General features: G+C 44.1%; 1 long non-coding RNA gene across 9 annotated transcripts in view; it reads right to left on the bottom strand.

Moving 5' to 3' along the window:
* The window catches only part of LOC108352198 (uncharacterized), a 65299-nt gene that overhangs the window by 33475 nt on the left and 15568 nt on the right, over window positions 1-16256 (bottom strand). For 3 of the 9 annotated variants that reach the window (XR_010055567.1, XR_010055566.1, XR_005490615.2), the window contains one exon: window positions 4679-15202. The exons of the other annotated variants lie outside the window; for them this stretch is intronic. This is a non-coding gene — a long non-coding RNA (uncharacterized LOC108352198). Of the gene's footprint in view, window positions 1-4678; window positions 15203-16256 lie in introns of those variants that run through there. 9 annotated transcript variants of the gene reach the window in all.

Below are 16256 nucleotides of genomic sequence, written 5' to 3'. Positions count from 1 at the left end.
CACGTACACACACATCATACACAAATATATCGCAATTACACATATATACACTCACTACATGTACACACACACAAAAGCCAAGCATGATGGCTAACATTGGGCAAATGATTTAGGAGCCAATCTAGCTGAATTAGCAAACTCCAGGTTCAATGAGAGACCTTGCCTCAAAAAGATAAGGCGGAGAGCAATTGAGGAAGACACCAAGCAATTGAGGAAGACACCAAGTATTGAACCTTGGCCCTGTATACACAGACATATACATGTACATATACATACAGACAACTCCCGGCCCCCAAATTCTATCTCTTTCATACTCCAGTATCTTTTTCTGCCTTTTATGGTTTGAATCTGAAATGTTTCCCTAAAGGCTCATGTTTTGAACACTTGTTCCCTAGTTGATGGCACTACTTTGAAAGGCTTGGAAAGCATTAGGAAGTAGGACTTAGGGGCTGGAGAGATAGCTCAGCAGTTAAGAGCACGGATGACTCTTCCAGAGGACCTGGGTTCAGACCACAGCACCCACACAGCAGCACACAACTGTCTGTAAGTCCAAGAACTGGCACTCTCACATAGACATACATTCAGGCAAAATATGAATGCACATAAAATAAATGTTAAAACACACACACACACAAAGGAAGTGGGGCCTATCTGGAAGAAGTAGATCCCTAGGGGTAGCCTTTTAAAAGTTAAACATGCCCCTGGTTGCAACCTGCTCTCTACTTCTCCTTTTTGGGGTCTTGTTTTTTAATGCATTTGGGAGGTGTATGCGCGCGCGTGTGTGCGTGTGTGTGCGTGTGTGTGTGTGTGTGTATGTGTGTGTGTGTGTGTGTGTGTATACATGTCATGGAGACTAGAAGAGGCTGCCATGTCCCCTAAAACTGGAATTACAGTTTTGAGCTGCCACGTAGGTGCTGGGAACTGAACCCAGTTCCTTTTGAAGAACAGGCAGTGCTCTTAGGTGATGATCTCTACTTCTTGGTGCACTGTCACATATGGATCCCGTCCATATGCACTGACTGCCATCAACCTGCCTGGACTTCCCCACCATGATACCCTGTAAATCTTTTCCTTAAACACATCCCTCACCTCTTAAATGGTCTCTCTTATTCTATTATAGTCTCACCAATACAAAAGTGACTGGCATACTGCCATCAATTAGCACACTCTGAAAGTCTTTCTTTTACCTCTTCTCTATACAGTCACATAGGAAGGGGACTGTGGTAAGTATGAAGCTTGGAGTGCTGTTTGTAGGGTTGGCCCTCAGCTGATGTGGGGCAATCTGGGTTTGAGGGAGGTCCATCATTTTCGAGCCAATGAAAGCAGCTGAAGGTATCTAAGCCGTGCCAAAGCCTTGTATGAGTAGAATGTTGGAGCAGCGTAGGTAGAAACGGCAATGTGACTGGCACCCGATTCAAGTTGAGTCTTTAGTGAGCATCGTAGTGTAAACCACCTCCCGGCTGGTGGAATTCTACACCAGACGGATTAAGCAGGTACTGGCTGGTTCTACTGAGGAAGGTTCTTCTTTCCTCAGGATTGTGCCCCATGGTACTATTCCCTCTGCTGGCTTTCCTATGCATCCTGTTCTTAAAAGAAATTATACCCAGGCATGCAAATGTATGCTGAGTCTTGTGAGTCCCCTAGAGGCATCTAGACCACTCTAGAGCAGTGGTTCTCAACCTTCCTAATGCCATGACCCTTTAATAATATAGTTCCTCATGTTGTGGTGAGCCCTCCTAGTCGGAAAATTTATTCCATCAAGACTTTTGTAACTGTAATTTTGCTACTGTCGGTGAAGTGTGATGAAAATGTGCAACCCCTGTGGGGGTTGAGACGGGTTGAGAAACCACTGTCCTAGAGACTCTTTCGCTCTGGAGATGGTGTCAAGGGCTTGGGTGTATGTGCTTGGTGTATGTGCTTTGAAGCCATGCTTCCCAAATCTGACAAAACATAAGACCCGTCATCACACAGTGTGGCTTTGTAGGCAACTGATCCTAGTGTCTTAACCTAGGCTCCTGAGCTCAAGCCTTCTGACCCTCTGTCTCTGTCTCTATCTCTCTCCCTCTCTCTGTCTCTCTCCCTCTCTCTCTGTCTCTCTCCCTCTCTCTCTGTCTCTGTCTCTCTCTGTCTCTGTCTCTCTCTCTTTCTGTGTGCATGTGTGTGTGTGTGTGTGTGTAAACAGACGCCAACTGCAAATACCTCAGTACAAAAGGAAAACAGCTGAAGAAAACTATTTTCAGAGACCTTTTCAGGGAAGGATTATACAGTGTGTCTGCCACATGGAAATGTCTAGCTGAATGCATGAATAATGCATACAGCAGATGGGAGGCAGAGTTGGTTTTTCTTTTCCCTTTGTCTCATTTGGATCTTCTATGTCCCTGTCAAGAAGGAACAGGTAAGTGTCTATGTCTGGAAAGGCTGCAACAAGACAAAATGGCATCCAATGGTAGGACTGAGACTGAAGAGCGAGGTGGTGCCTAAGGGTGGAGCTGCTCTGCATTATACAACCTCTGGTGTTTGAGACACTGAGTTGTCAGCCATGTAAAGGAACCAAAGAACATCCCGGGTGAGCATGAGACTCTATGTGGCCAGTGTTCAGCTTTTACAGTGGGTGGGAACAGCAGGTCAAGCGTACAACTCCAAAGCCTCCTTTAAAATGATGACAGGGGTGGAGATGGGGGGGAGGTGGGATGGGGGTTGGGTGGGGAGTGGGGACTGGGGGATAGCTGTTAAACACAAATGAGAAGGAGCATAGCTGAGAAACATGAACCCTTCAGATCTGTGACTGGCAGAAGAGGGAATCTCCAAACATAGATTCCTCTCTCATTCTTTTGTTTGCCTGTTTGTTTTTCCAGACAGGGTTTCTCTGTGTAGCCCTGACGTCCTAGAACTTGCTCTGTAGACCAGGCTGGCTTCAAAATCAGTGATCCGCTTGCCTAGGCCTCCCAAGTACTGGGATTCAAGGCTCCTTTCTCATTCTTGTGGCTGCTGGACATCTGCCCAAGCCCAGTTCGCTCTGTGTTGAAGCAAAGGCAAAGGCCTCGCCATCTGGATGGTATTGTGCATGTTACCTTGTGAACATTTGTTTAACTTCTCAAATGTTATGGGATGCCTTAAAGCTGGTCTTTCAGAATGAATACTTTCACAGACATCTGTAACAATCAATCAAAATATGGCTATGTCCTCAAAACTCCGGGGCTAAGGCACCAGTGGTAAGTAAAGATTCTCTAAGAGAGACTTCTTCGAGAAGTAGGCAGACCCATCCCTGATGGGTTTTGCTTTTCAATAACAAGTTATTGAACCAATTCACCAAACTATATCTTGAAGAATCAAGAAGCTCTCGTCCATAAATCAAATCTTGTCTATGGGGCAAAACAAAGGAAACGGAGAGGAAGAGAGTGGGAAGTGACAACTGCAGGTGCCACCAATAAACTTAGACTCAGACGCCGTGGCATTCAAAGCCTCCGTCCTTAGAATGCAATAATAAATGAATCTCAGAATGTAAAGAAGTCCCAGGAGAAATTATCCATTTAGAAGGATATGAGATGTGCACCTTTTCTGGATGTGTACATTGCTTACATCCTAACAAAACGTTCTAATCCATTTCACAGTGGGATTCAAAGGCAAATTCTCCACAAGGGAAATACAAGTTTGTTTTTTATCTACTGTAGTAATTTAATATAATTTATCAAGTTACTTTTTCTTTCCACGAAGAATTCAGCTGTATACCCTTTCACACGTATCCCAAAAGACTAATCCAAGCTTAATTTAGTGTAGGAACCCAGAAATGAGAGTCAGGAGACCTGGACTCTGCCATTAACTTAATCTCTATTTGCCTAAGTTTCCTAATATGTCAAATGGGACGAAAGCATTTAGCCGTCCTATTTCACAGGTTTGTGGGAGGGTTAAAAATAAGATAAAAATACAAAGGTGATTTGGAAATGAGACATAATTCATCTAAATAGGTGCTAATTAGTTGTGCACGTGATCACATGCTCATATCTCACTACACCTCTAAAAAGTTAGACTTCAGAAGTAGCTGGGACATCGAGAGGTTCAATCAGTCTATTCCCTGTATTCATGCAGGTGAGGGTCAGAGACCGCAAGATACATCCCAGATGAAACACAGCACACCCAGGCTTAGAAGCAGTGTCGCCTAAGCCCAGTGTTCTCTCCATTGGTTCCCACCAGCTCCCCCAAAGGATGCAACGCATGTACCTCAGATTCTGTCTACGAAGAACCAGGGTTATAAGACTACGCTATATCAGTGCGAGGGAAAGCTACAGTTCCAAGAAGAAAGACACCCTGCAATTATCTGTTATCTGCAGCTCCATGGTCTGTCTCTGTCTGCCAGAACTATCCCCCACCCCCAAACCAAAGGTATCTCTGGACTCTTTGCCATCAGACATATCATTCTTCTGCCCAAAGGAATTTTAGAGGCTTATTTTTAAGCATAGAGGAGCCAGCTTTTCACCCCTTGCCTCTAAAAGAACCTGTGGAGATCACAAAGATATATTTGACCCGGCTTAGCTGCCTCCAAGAATACAGTTCTGAAGACCATCCTATTTCATTACCACAGAGGGAAGAGCCTAAGAATCTGATCCCTTCGGCCCCATATGAGTGATTGTTTTAAAGATGCGTTTGTCGTTCTCCAGATGCCAGCAATGAATCATTTGCATTCTTTTTTTTTTTTTTTTGGTTCTTTTTTTCGGAGCTGGGGACAGAACCCAGGGCCCTGCACTTCCTAGGCAAGTGCTCTACCACTGAGCTAAATCCCTAACCCCAATCGTTTGCATTCTTAAAGGTAAGTTGCATGTTCTGACACTGCAAATGGTGGTAAAAGTATTTCAAATTATCTCCCATTTGCTTACTGTATTAGACAAGAGAGTACATTAAAAAGTAGCAATAAAGTTCTATCTTTATCAGAAAAGCATATGGTGCTTTGGCAAGCACCGTACTAACGTGCCATTGTCTGCTCAAAGTTTTATAATGTTTTCCAGATAGAACACCGGCATAAAACAACTTGTATGCAGTTTGCTTGGGGAAAATATTAAGAGTGATCACCATAATGCTGTCCACCAGTGGTTTCTCATTTTGCTTCTTCTCCAATATTTTAGATAGACTTGATGTTGTGAGTCACGTAAAACAGGAGTCCAGGGTGCAAAGATACCCGTCCCCAGCAGTTTATTGAAAGCCAAGTGCATACCAAGTACCTCATCTGCCCTACCTCTTGTTCTGACTTTACCCCTCTAAGATAGATGCCATTAACCCATTCTACAAATAGAGGTTCGAAGTTAAGTGGTCGCCTGGCAGTTATGTACACAGGAAGGTATGCTGTACATGGGAAGAGATGGGATTCAAACTGGTCTGTTTGGACTAGGATTTCACCCAGCACACTTATTTACTTAAATCTTACACATTGTTAGAAGTCTCCCAACTCTGAGTCTGTTGCACAATAATGAGTATGAAAGAAAGGAAGCAAGCAATAGGAGCAGATCTCCTTCTCCTTTGCTGCCATAGACAAGCTGGCTGAACTCACGCTGCTCCCCCAAACAGTACCTCATCAGGCTGACATGGACCTGAATTGGGCAAACGAATTGACCACGTGAGGAGCTCAAGCTGTCAGCTGGAGCCATTGACCTGAGTCCAGTTAGGTTTAAGTCCTGGTCCTGCCCTCCATCACAAAGTTCTGTGGCCTGGTTTAACCTTGTTCAGCTTTATTTCCCTCTCTGTAGAGAGTCACCCTCGTGGGCTTCAGTGACACAACATGTCTGATGCACACAAAGGTGCGAGGTGTGCAGAACACTTAGCGCCGCCGCTCCTGGCGTGCGGCCGGGTGCACGGTGAATGATGGCTCTTTTTATTGGGACTACTGCTGAGAGGTTGCTGTATAAAAATAAAAGACACATTATCGGGGGAAAAACAAAACAAAGCTCGCAGGATCGGGTTTAACTGGCTTTTGTTGGCACCTAATGGATCCAGTCCTCTGGATTTAGGGGCATCTTAAAAAGCAAAAAGTGGGTATCAAGCACCAGGTTTCCATTTTCGAAAAAACAGATGCTCTCTTCGTTTGAGGCTCGGCAAACAGTAAAGTCGGTCTGACAGCTTAAAATAAAACCCACTTGCTTTCTCCTGGCAGTTGAAGTAGAAGATTAGAGCTGCGGAAAGTGTGAAGAGTTCCTGGAATTTCTAATTAGTATGTCGGTCCCTGAGCTGCGGGTCCCATGCTCTTGTGCTTTTACATAATAATCTTCTACCTCTCCTTTACGCCATCCCCAAACTCTGCTCAAATAAACAGATGGCAGCAACAGCAAAATACTAACAGGGGCCACTGACACTAAACATCAGCCTGACTTCATGGAATGCTGAAATGGAGACCAATTTGCATGAGTCTTCTACCGGGGAAACTCCAGGAGACTTGCAATCCACCGTTTGTTTGTTTGTTTTTGGAGACAGAGTCTCTAGGTATTCCTGAAACTTGCTAGGTAGACTAGGCTGGCCTTGAACTCACAGAAGTCCTCACACCTCTACCTCCCAAGAGCTAGTTTTAAAGGCACACAGCATCATGCCTATCCGATCTTTCTGCTTATGCTGGAGAAAATGCAGAGGTCCTTGGGAAGACAGCACTTACATTAGTTTGTTTTTACACCGCTACAATGAACTCTCCGAAGCAGGCTGACACTCTGGAGGAACGAGGTTTGCGGTTCATAATTATGAATTCGAGGAGTCTAATCAGCAAGATGGGGCTCTGGCAAGGACGCATCACACTGGGGTGGATGGCTGTGATGGGGACTCCTTTAAGGAAATAGATCACATCACAAAGCAGGAAGCAAGAGGGTGACCAATGCTTGGCCTTATTCTTATTAAAACTTGCTCTCAAGTGAGCAGAGTTTACAATATGGTTCAAGCAGAAGTCGTTATGAAAGGTTTTGCTAAATATTACCCACAAGGCTGGGTCCCTAGAAAGTTACTTTCCACTTAATTTTCAGTTCCCAGGAAAGGCTTTTATCTTTTCTGTGCAGTTCAAGTCTTTTGTTTCATAGACTACGATGGTACAGGTATATGGGAAAATTCTGATAGAATTGCATTGAAACTTGAAACTTACTTTGAGAAATAGTTTTTTGCTAAAAACATATTTTGAACCAGATTTTTTTTAAAATGTTTAGATATCAATCCTGACAAGTAACTCTTTCTTAAGACTTAATAAGACAGAAGATGTGTGAAAACCAGAAGTCTGAGTGTATATCTTTGAAATCTAACCTTTCACCTCGGGGGTGGTCCTGGGCTTTGGGGGATTTGCAGGTGAACCCTGATTTAGCCTGTAGAAGAATCCAAGCAAAAGGCACGGTAGAGTCAACACTTAGTACTTCATGTTTTGAAAAGTGATACCATGGTATGGAGAGATGTTTGGCAAGTAAAAAGATACATTGCTCTTCCAGAGGACCCAAGTTCAGTTCCCAGTTTGTACACTGAGCTGCTCATAAACCACCTATAACTGGAAAATGTGGTGTATATCACTCCAACAATTCCACGGAGGTCTAACACGTCTGACCTCTGTAGACACCTGCACTCAAATGCATGCAATGCCTCCCAACATACACGTATCCATAATTCAAAACTAAGTCTATCTTTAAGCAGTACCACCTGTATTTGGTGATTTGCACGGCTGTAAATTAGATTTCTTTCTTCTCCTCCTTCCTCCAAATGACTCAAGAGTTTGCTTGCACCACCATAACAAATTCCATAGATTGGGAGACTCAAAGAACAGAAATGTATTGTCCCACAGTTCAGTTGACTAATACTGATTGTCATCTCCAGGAGACAAGCCTCTGGGAATGCCCCTATATCAGGTTAGCCTCTGGGTTATGTGTGTGAGGGGTCATCTAGATGGGGTTGAGGTAGGAAGACCCATACATAGCACCATCTTACCATCTTGTGTGGTCTAGGGTCCATGACTAAAAAAAGAAAAAGGGAGAGAGAGAGAGAGAGAGAGAGAGAGAGAGAGAGAGAGAGAGAGAGAGTCTTCCTTGCTGCAGATACAATGTGACCAGCTATCTCAAACCCCTATTGCCAAATAACCTCAGACCATGAGCTAAAAATAAACCCTCTCTTCCTTAAGCTGTTTTTTTCCCAGGCATTTTGGTCTATCAACAAAACAAGTGCCTATTGCAGTAAGGGTAGAAGTCCTTGGTTCAAAGTTGCTTCTAAAACTTCTGTCCTTGGCTCCTAGGTGACTATCTTTCTCCTGTCTCCACACAAGCGCCTCATTATATTTGTTCTATGTCTAAATTCTATTTCTTTTTCTTACAGGGACACCAGGCACTGTGGATTGGAACCCACTCTAGTGCTCTTCTCCCCACTTAATCGTCCCTTACAGGCCTTATCTCCCAGTACAGTCTGAGTCTGGGGTAATGATGGTTGGATGTCAGGGCCAATTCTGAGTATAGTTTCTCCCCCGATCTCTCAAAAGAGTGAGCAGTTGCTCTGGGCCCTGTTTAATTTTCTGCATTATAAAAACAACAATGAGAAAACGTAAGGCCGCTACTAAGTTTTGTTTTGTTTTGTTTTGTTTTCTGTCATTTCATGCACAATTTTTGGTTGGTTTGGTTGGTTCAGATGTTGTTTTTAGTCTAGCCATTTAGCTCTTGCTGTGTTTGCCCCAACTCAGACAACTTTTGTTCCTCAGTCTTTCACACCTCCCCTTCCCTTCCAGAGAGCTGCAGAGATCAACTCGGCACTTCTCTACAGGCTCCTAGGGTCTGTCTTTGAAGAGTATTGTTGAAGAGGATAACCTCTCAGAGCTGGAGTAAAGAAGGCCACCCCAAATGCCATGGTTGTCTTAAGGGATGGGGCAGTATTTTTCAGCAGAAGCCTCATGCCTGACACAGCTAGGGCTGCAACCCACTGAGGAACCTGCCTGACTCCATTTTGAAGGCAGGAGCCATTGTGTTGTATTGTTCAAAGTAAGCTTCAGTCTGTTTCCTGGAACCTGCCCTGCCCCAACCCATGACTTGGGGGAACACCTAAACCCTCCCTAACCTCTTCCCTAATCACATGTTTGACCACGCAACGAAGGCTGGCCTTGGTGTTTGTTTGTCGTTGTTTTTCTGTGCTTTCTTAAAGCTCCATTGTCTTCTGTAAACCTACTTTGAATGACGAGTGATTTTCCTCCTTGAAAGGATCCTAATGGCTGTTCCTTTTAACCCTACTTAAGAGGCAGTCACTGGCCAGCTCTCGGGTGCACCCCAATAAAAATCAAGTTTGCTTCAAATTTGGCTCAAGATTGTGGATGTGGTCTGTGCTGGTTTGTATATGCTCAGTCCAGGAAGTGGCACTATCGGGAGTGCGGCTTGTTGGAGTGGGTGTGTCCCCATGGGCATAGGCTTAAGACCCTCATCCTAGCTGCCTGGAAGTCAGTATTCTGCTAGCAGCCTTCAGAGGAAGATATAGAACTCTCAGCTCCTCCTGCACCATGCCTGCTTGAATGCTGCCATGTTCCTGCCTTGATGATAATGGACTAAACCTCTGAAGCTGTAAGCCAGCCCCAATTAAATGTTGTCCTTGCCTTGGTCATGGTGTCTCTTCACAGCAATGCAGACCCTAAGACATTGTCTTATTCTCCCCCAGTGGGATTAACACCATCTGATCTTTCTTTTTGATTCTCTCCCATCATATTGCCAAGATTTAAAACCCACAGAAGCCCAAAGAGCTCCATACCATTGAATAAGATAAGTTCCCTCAGAGCTGGAGCGAAGAAAGTCACCACAAGTACAGTGGTTGTCTTAAGGGCCGGGGCAGCATTTGTCAGCAGAGGCCTCTTACCTGACTAAGTGAGGGCTATTGTCCTTAAACTATGACTAATGGGCTTTGGCAGCGGCTTTCAGAGCTGGGACCTAGCTAGAGGGCATGGCAAGGTACTCAGTTTCTCTAAAGGACAGCCAGAGACTTTCCCCCTCCTTTTAAATTACCTTGTTATGGGATAGGAATCATAAGGGAAAAAAAGAAGTATAGAAAGTTGCTCTTTTATGTATCTGACCTTCTGGGAGCCTATACGTTTTAGGGACAGATAACTTCCCAATGAGACTTTTTATAATAAAGCTTTCATTGCTTTCGAAAATATTAACTTTTGCAGTTCTTCCGGGTAGATCAAAGGGACCCCGCAGTTACGGTTACAATATCCTAAAGATTTAGCTTCTCCATAATAGGAGGTAAGAGCCTTAGCATTGCCATGGGCCAAAACTATATTATTTGAAATGAAAGCTCTCATAAATATCCAACTATGAGGTCACTATCTATCAACTGCTGTTATATAAACAGGACAGAGCTAAGTCCCCCACGTGTCAATAATGGAGCTGCCATAAAGAATGATTTCTGTGTCCGAAACTCACAAATTAAACAAGCCCTTGCTCTGTCAGCCAATTTTCGGAAGCCAAGTTTAGTTTGGATTGTCACAGAGTAGGAGGATCCAAGTAAGGAGGCCTGGTAGGGTCTGAATTGTTCACTCATTTCCATTTTGCTAAATGGGTGGATGCTCCCCAAGCTCCATATCCTTCCCTGGGGAATAGGCTAAACCTTTTGAAAGAGCTCCGCAGTATCCTACAGCCCACCGCTTGCTTCTACTTTCCCATGGTTTTCTCCGTACAGCTGGACAGAGAAAACCCACAGATTTCCAGGGCCAAAGACTCCTGTTTCCCCTGCACAGCTCTTTTTGGAGCAGCCCTCACAACACAGACTTACTTCTCTGAGCACTTGGCACCTGGTTTATCACAGTTACGTTCAGGGCAAAAATGCCTATTGGAGATAGGAGGAGCACACTTTATGTGAACCCATTAACAGATGCAGATGCACTTCTAGGAGCAATGGTTAAATACTTGTACTACCTCTAATACGTGTGTGTGTGTGTGTGTGTGTGTGTGTGTGTGTCTTTGTTGGGATTTTCACTGCTGTGAAGAGACACCATCCACGACCAAGGCAACTCTTATAAAGGCAAACGTTTCATTGGTGTTGGCTTACAGTTTCAGAGGTTCAGTCTATTATCATCATGGCAGGAAGCACGGCACCAGTCAGATGTGGTGCTGGAGAAGCAGAGAGTTCTACCTACATCTTGATCTGAAGGCAGGTAGGAGGAGACTGGTTTCTGCAGGTATCCAGGAAGGAGGTTTTCTCTTCCACACTGGACAGAGCTTGAATGCTCAAAGTCCATCTACACAGTGACAAGTTTCCTCCAACAAGGTCACACCTCCTAATACTGCCACTTCCCAGGAGTCAAGCATATTCAAATCACCACATATAATAATAATCACAATACTTATTATTATTCCATGATTATTATTATTATAAGCCATCATTGTTAGGATGTGTCAGATCCCATCACAAACGTTTTTGTTAAATTGACTCATCTAATCTTCATAACCTAAGAGGTAAGGACTATTTTAATCCTCATTCCAAGACAGAGAAGACAAACTGCTACCTAGTAACAGATGTGCGATCCCAATAGGCCACGGGCTTCTAGATCCAGCTTGTAATTTATTTCTATGTGCAGTATCTCAACTAATCCATATCTGCCCATCCCTACCAAGCCATTGTTATCGTCATCATCATCATCATCAACAACATTATTATTATTGTTATTGTTGTTGTTGTTGTTATTATTATTATTATTATTATTATTATTATTATTATTATTATCTTTTCACATTTCCCATTACAGGTTCTGGAACATGACAGCCATATGTGTGTGACAATCTGTACTCAAATCATAATTCCTTTTTTCAAGTCTGAGATTTTTAAGTAGGGAGGTACCAGGATCTTGCCTTTAGAAGGGGAATGCAATAGTCACCTCTATGGGTGAAAAAAAGAAGGAAGGACATGACTGCTCCCAGGTACAGGGGCAGGAGGCAGGGAGGAGGAAGAGAAGGAAGAGGAAGAGAGAGAGAAGGTTTATTGTAGACGAAAGGAAGAGCATAGCCAGAGGCAAGGACATCTGGGAGAGTCCATAGAATATGCCCTGAGCCAGCCAGGTGAGGAGAGGGGGAGGGAGGAAGGAGATGCAGGAGAGTAAAGGGTAAACAATTAGGTAGGAGGTAACCAAAATGGCTGACTTGCAATAGTAAAGGTCCACTCTGGCAGGGGTGAGGAGAGCAGCCCAGTTCTGGGGCTGGAGAAGTTTAGGGTAGAGGGTGGGATATGGCAGCAGCAGGGTTTGAGACCCAGTACTTGTCAGGTTGCAGAAGATGCCTAACACAAGACTAGGCAGACGATGCCTGGAATCATAGTTAGTACTAGATCTGCCGACGCCATTTTCTTCCAATACATACGTGTGACAAAATCGATTTTACAAATTAAGTTTAAGAACAACAATAATAAAATGGAGCGATTATAGAGCTGTACTAAACATTGTCCGAGCATGTCCATTCTGTCTCCCTGCTAGCATCCATTGGATACATTTGGCCAGCAGCTGGGTGTGAATAATAAGCCCGCCAAAGGTGAAACTATGACTGAGCTGAAAGGCACGGGACCAAACAGAGCTGGAGAAATGGCTTGGTGATCAAGAGGACCCGTTCCCAGAACCCACATGGCAGCTGACAAGCATTTCTAACTCCAGGATTGGGGAATCTGCGGATGATTCTTATCTGCAAGAAGAGAAGTATGGTGAGCACACTGACCTTGGACTTCTAGCCTCCAGAGTTGTGAAAATGGACTTCTGTCAAGTCACCCCACCATGTTGTGTTGTTATAGCAACCCTGGGCAAGCTAATATGCTTAACATCCAGCATAAGTGGACTTATTTGTTGGCCCAAGTCAAATAACACCATCCCTCCTTTCATCCATATACTTGCAAAGCTGAGCTCAGGGCTGAGCATCCGCTATAGTCTCTCTGAGTTTGCTTAACGACTGGAGGAATGAATGGGTGTTTATTCTTCTCATGCACAGGGCATCTTCTGTGCACACTGCTTCTGGAAACTGGAAAGCAGGCTGGGATAGAGTAACCATGCCAGCGGGAGTTTAGCGCTATCCAAAGGAAAAGAAAAGGGGGGACCCACAGTGTAGTTCCCTCTGCAGCAATCAGGGCTTTAGAAAAACTGAAGCAACTCCCCGTAACACAGATCTGTGGTATTTCCCAGTTCTTTCAAATACATTTAATTCTGCACATGGAAAATAATGGCATCATTATTTAATCCAGAACACAATAACAACAATAGATTGCTCATGTGGGTGCACAAGTTCCCTGCAGAGAATTAATGCGCACGTTGCCTTTACCCACATGTACAGCTAAGGCAGTGCAAACAGGGGCCAGTCCACTGGTGTGGCCTGCACAGAGAATGTGGATACCTATGGTGGTTATAGCAGCCAAGCGGGGGGGTGGGAATGGGGGGGGGGAGACAAAGAAAGCTCAAGGGTATAACTGTGACTCCACTTAAAACTAATGCATACCTTCATTTTAATCCTCTGCAGTAATTCAAAGAAATATCTGATGCTCCTGAAAGACTGCTGTCATCCCTGGTAGATACCCATCAATTATTATTAAGTATTGCATGGTTCAGGTCAAGATATAATATGTCTGAGAAAAACCATGGCACCTCCTTTTAATCTTGCGTAGAAAACAATTAAAGTATATAAAGCACATTATTAAAATATGTAAAATTTATAATTTAATTATAAGATTGCATGGCTTTATGATCTAATAGTTCTGCTGTATTTTGCATATTAGTGAACAATTGCTTTCTTAAAGCACACAGTAGAATCATTTACTTGATGCTGGAGAATAAGTTAATTATGGATTCCCAGTATATGACTAATGGATTTAATAATCACTTTACTGTAGAATTAACTTATACTTCCCTGTGCTTATAGCACTAATGATGATATTTATAAAAGTTATATTTTTTAAATGTAAGATTGGCACAAGGAGGGAAACCAGTGTATAACTTGGCTTTAGATGGAGCAGTTCTAAATAGGTCGTTTCGAGCCGTCAAGGGCTTCTCCTAGCCCTGACATAAATCATTCCTATCCTCCCTACCCCTCACCCCCACCACCAACTCTGCCTCCATTGGCTTTATTAAGGGAATTTATTTTATTTAAGGGAAGACGAAATGCTTGCCAGATGCATTCAGTGGGACTCCTGTGTGTTTTGTACCCTCGCTTTCGAGTTGCAATGTAGAGTCTTTGCTTCTGTCCTCTTTACCACACACGGGGAAGACCCAAACGGGCCAAGAGCACACTGGGATGCCCCAGGCCCTCTCTTTGTCCTAGTTTTATTGGTCACAGCCATTCAGTCTTTCATCCCAAACAAAGACACTAGTAAAAAGGGTAGCAGAGATGGTCTTTGTTTAAGGAAAAAAGCCCCTGCTCCATCCTTCCCATTTTATCCTTTATTAACCACTACTATTTTAGCAATGCCTTTATCGCTTCAGGAACACCCTTACCACTGCCACCACCTTCAGCTGCGTAACTCACAGAACTTAGCTGATTTTATTTCCAGCTCAGTTGGCTTACTGGTTGGGTGACCTTGGGCGTGTCATTTAGCCTCTCCAACCCATTCCCATCCTTCTAAAATAAGAAAACTGAGTCCCTACCCCACCCCCAGCTCTGAATGAAAGTGTCCGCTGTCATTGTTCCCATTGGCCGGCAGTGAATTACTGCCATACTTTCTCCTATCCCAGCTAGAAAGATGCACCACAGCTCCTCCATACAATGTCTTACTGTTTCTAGCACTTACATTCTCTTCAGATTTTAAAAAATGCCGAAAGAGACGTAAATAGGGCTTATGTTTTGCTATATTGCACAACTGTTCACAACGTACATACTTGCTAAACACATGCTGATAGGTTGACTGAAAAGTATAAATTTTTGTTGTTGTCGATTTTTGTTTGTTTTTTGTTTTTGTTTTTGTTTTTCTCCGTGTCACCTTGGCTGTCTCGGAACTCACTCTGTAGACCAGGTTGGCCTTAAACTCACAGAGATCCGCCTGCCTCTGTCTCTTGAGTGTTGGGATTAAAGACGTGCACCACCGCCTCCCCGCAGAGCGTGAATGTTTAATTTTAACAGCAGAAGCGTTTGTTCTCCCTGTGGCGAGGCTCAGGATCAGCTCTGAGCTTTACCTGGGAGCTTGCTAGACCAGACGCTCAACCTGAGTCAGCACGTGCGTGGACAGCGGCTCTTCCGGTGATGTGCCTGCGTGCCGCGTTTCCGCCGGTTGTAGGCTTTTAATAACAGATGAAAAGGAAGAGGCATGAAGTCGTGCTGTCATGGTAAAAGCTAAAGCAGAGTCTGGGACATTTAGTTTTAAACTCGGAAAGCTCACACTGTATTCATGAGGTTTTATAATGTAGGAAAGAAATGCGGAGGCTGAGCATTTTCTAGCACCAGGAAGTCATATGACCATTATGCTTTTCTCTTGAAATACTAAAACTCGCCACCTGCCACCGGTCTCCACCTCAGCCCCATATCCACCTTGTCTTTCCAACTGTCTTTGCTCAACCGCTGGTGAGCAAAAAGCAAACGAAATGCACTTAGCGTTATCTGGCTCTCGCCGCTCCTCTGACAGTTAGGTGTCTTTTGGTTTTCAAATGTGAAATAATGCCTAAAATGTCCCAGATTTACACGCTGCGTTACGCCTCACAAAAGATTGCATGCACTTACTTCATAAAGATGAATCATGTCCTGGGAAAGAGGGAGTGAAAGTGTAGGGAAAGCAGATAGACGCGAGACTCACCCCGGCACAAACCTCCGCTCGGCTGAGATTTCAACCATGGACAAATTATTATCTAGCCTCTCTGCTTCTATTTCCTCATTTGTCAAAAGAGGGCTTTTTTTTTTTTTTTTTTTTTTTTCCGGAGCTGGGGACCGAACCCAGGGCCTTGCGCTTCCTAGGTAAGCGCTCTACCACTGAGCTAAATCCCCAGCCGAAATGAGAGCTTTAAACAGCTACATCACAAGCTCTCTGGGTTAAGGTTGGAGTTGGGAGGTTTGAAAGGGCTTGGATCCCAGTGTGTGTCCCCGGCTGCTGTCCAGTCTTCTCCACTAATCCTACTCCATTCTGCACCCTGTTGTGTCCTGGCTGTTCCACTCTAGGCTGGCGACTGATGCTAGGCACTACCCTCTTTCTTTCCTCCCTATCTCCGAACCTTTGGCAGCCCCCTGTCAAGCCTGCTGCCTTCATGAAGCATGCCGTGGTATTTGATACCTGGACCTCAAGTGATCAAAGAAGACATGGTGTCAAATTGAAGGAAAAATGACACTCGCCCTCTGAAAAAC

This window comes from Rattus norvegicus, chromosome 10 (assembly GCF_036323735.1).
Source record: "Rattus norvegicus strain BN/NHsdMcwi chromosome 10, GRCr8, whole genome shotgun sequence".
NCBI lineage: Eukaryota > Metazoa > Chordata > Mammalia > Rodentia > Muridae > Rattus > Rattus norvegicus.
Note: the sequence above shows the minus strand (reverse complement) of the source record. Positions and strands in the feature narration are given on the sequence as shown.